Raw genomic sequence first — 3,169 nt, 5'->3', positions numbered from 1 at the left:
AGGATCGTCCTCTCATGTTTCTCCTTGATGACGTACACGCGGATTGTGGAATCTGATAAGTATTTGGACTTTGTGCATCTTCTTTATATGCATGTTCTTTGGATGTATACATGCTTTTACTGTGTATCTCTTCTATATGCTTGCCTCGGAATGTATACATACGTTTTATGCATATTTTCTTTGTATGACGACTTAGTTGATGAAATGACTCATGGTACATATCTCCTCTATATATCAATCTCTGTAGCTTGATTTGCTATACTTGCATATCTTCTCCATATGATGAACTGTTAGCTTGATTATGATGCTTGTGCATCTCCTCTATATGTGCGCCGTTAGTTTTAACCTATACTTTATACTTAGATTCTGGTTCTGTTACTGTGTACATAAGTAATCATGAACTATAAAGGTTTGATTAGTGATTATAATTGGCCAATCTCGCCACTATATTTTCGAGGTTAGTCATGATAATTACTAAGTAAATAGGGTTGATTGTACTCATACTACACTTTGCACTTAATTATGCAGATCCAGGTGTGGGACCTAACTGCGTGCTGAGCATGGTTGCTATTGCTATTGAGAGACGAGGTATAGTTGCATCCCGATCACAGTCCTTGACGTCTCTTTTTATTTTCATTACCGTTATTGGTTCATACAATATATTGTATTAGTATACTTGTATTTCATGTATTAGAGTCACGACTTAGTATTACCAGTTCTTGGGATTTATGTATTGATACTATTTTAACCTTTAGATTTAATTTTCAGACTTGTTTATTCTATAATTTATCATTATGTTTCATTATTGTTTTTTGATTGGCTTGCCTAGCAAGTGGATTATGCACCATGAAGATCGGTGGTGGTTTTGGGTCATGACAAGTTGGTATCAGAACTCTAGCTTCATAGGTTCCTCATTTCAAAAGCAAGTTTGGTAGAGTCTTGTGGATCTGCACGGAGACGTCTGTGCTTATCTGCGAGAGGTTACCATAATGTTAGGAAAAACTTCTCTTTATTTTATTCTCTATCATGCAAATTTGTTCATTCTCTATCATGCAGATGGTGAGGACATATTCTTCTGGTACAACCGAGCAGGTGCCAGTACCCTAGGCCAAGGCCTTAAGAGGTCAGGGCCGAGGAAGAGGTAGGTTGGAGCATACGACATGGTTAGAAGCCCCGCTAAAACAACCATTATGGATCCACCAATATCTCCCACAAAGAAGCAGATTTTGGATTATATTGAGCCGGTAGGACCAGATCAGGCACCTGAGGGACCTACTACAATACCTAGTCTTCGGGAGACTTTGGATCATATCCTAAGCATGTATATGAGGTTGACTCAAGGGGGTATGATTCCAGTTACACTAGCTACCTCGCAGGCTGGGGGAGGAGCCCAGACTCCCACCGTACGTACACTAGAGAAGTTGGCTCAGGGTTATAAGACACCGGGGGTTCTGCTGGTGCAGCTAGTTGTTGTGGTGCAGCAGAGATCAAGCTATCTTTAACTACTGAGAAGCAGAAGAGGCTGGATAAATTTTAGAGAGTTCGTCCTTGTCACTTCAAAGGAGAGCCTACAAATGATGCATAGGGTTTTCTTGATTAGTGTCACTAGGTTTTGTGTAGTTTTCGCCTGGTGGACTCAAGCGGGATTGATTTCGTCACTTTCTAACTAAAAGCACTAGCCTACATACTTATGAGTTGAGCAGTACAGATGGCGCATCACCACTCATATGGCCTTAGTTCTCAGTTCTCTTCTTGGAGAAGTTTATCCCATAGACTAGCAGAGATGAGCTGCCTAGTGAGTTTGAGCATCTATGTCACGGGAGGGGGGTATGACCATGACTCAATATGAGATGAGGTTCAAAGAGCTAGCACGCCATGTTGTTCTTGATCCCTATTGAGAGGGAGATGGTTAGGAGGTTTATTAAGGGCCTCAATTTTGATATCTAGTATGCGATGGCCCGAGAGGCTAAGACTGATACTACATTTCGTTAGGTTGTGGAGATATCCAGGCACTCAGAGCATATTCACAAGCAGGAGAGATAGGAGTGGGATGCCAAGAGGATCTGTTGTTCAGGTAGTTTTGGTGGAACCTCATTTGGAGGCCAGGGATATCATAATAGATGTCGTCCTTTGAGGCATGTTCTGTTAGTCCAACAGGTTCATCGTGGTTCTTCAGTCAGCTATGGTCCATACAGTTCTCGCCCAAGCTAGTCATCTTTCATTGCATTGCCAACACATATTTCACATCGTGCTTTATCCGTTCAGGGTTCCTCGAGCTAGTATTCAGGTTCCTAAGGACAGCCACAGAGTCAGCAGCCTAGCCTGAGGAGGGGTGGCTTTGAGTGTGGAGAATTAAGTCATCTCAAAAGGGATTGTCCCAAACTTCTGAGTTAGTGTACCACAAACAGGCACCCTGTCCATGGTCCCAATGCCAGCATCTACACCACTTACACAGACATCTAGGGGTGGAACCCGGTCTGTTTGAGGCCGTCCTAGAGGGGAAGGTCAGTCAGGTGGAGGACATGCTCATTGTTATGCATTTCCCTACAGGGCAGAGGTAGTTGCTTGTGATACGGGGATTAGAGGTATCCTTTTAGTGTGTCACAGGGAGTACTCATTATTATTTGACCCTGGTTCCATTTATTCTTATGTGTCCTCATACTTTTCTCTTTATTTGGATATGCCTTGTGGTTCCCTTGATATCTTTGTTCATGTATCTACAACTGTTGGTGATTCTATTATGGTACATCGTGCGTATCATTATTGTATGGTTACCATTGGGGTTATGAGACTAGGGTTGATATTCTATTGCTTAATATAGTTGATTTTGATATGATTTTGGGTATGAATTGGTTATCTCCATATGAATTGGGTATGAACTGACAATCAATTCTTGATTGTCATGCTAAGACCGTGACGTTGGTTATGCCAGGGTTGCTGAGGTTTAAATGGAGGGGTTCACTTTCTCACACTCCTAGTAGAGTTATTTCATTTCATAAGGTTCAACTGATGGTAGATAAGGTATGTTTTGTGTATATGTCATTCGTGAGAGATGTTAGTGCTGATACACCTACTGTTGAGTCAGTTCTAGTGGTGAGGGAGATTCCAGATGTGATTCTTGCAAACCTACCAAGCATGCCACATGATATTGATTTTGGTATTAATCTAG

Source organism: Nicotiana tabacum, chromosome 2 (assembly GCF_000715075.1).
Source record: "Nicotiana tabacum cultivar K326 chromosome 2, ASM71507v2, whole genome shotgun sequence".
NCBI lineage: Eukaryota > Viridiplantae > Streptophyta > Magnoliopsida > Solanales > Solanaceae > Nicotiana > Nicotiana tabacum.
The sequence above is the reverse complement of the archived record's forward strand: the minus strand, read 5'-3'. Positions refer to the sequence as shown.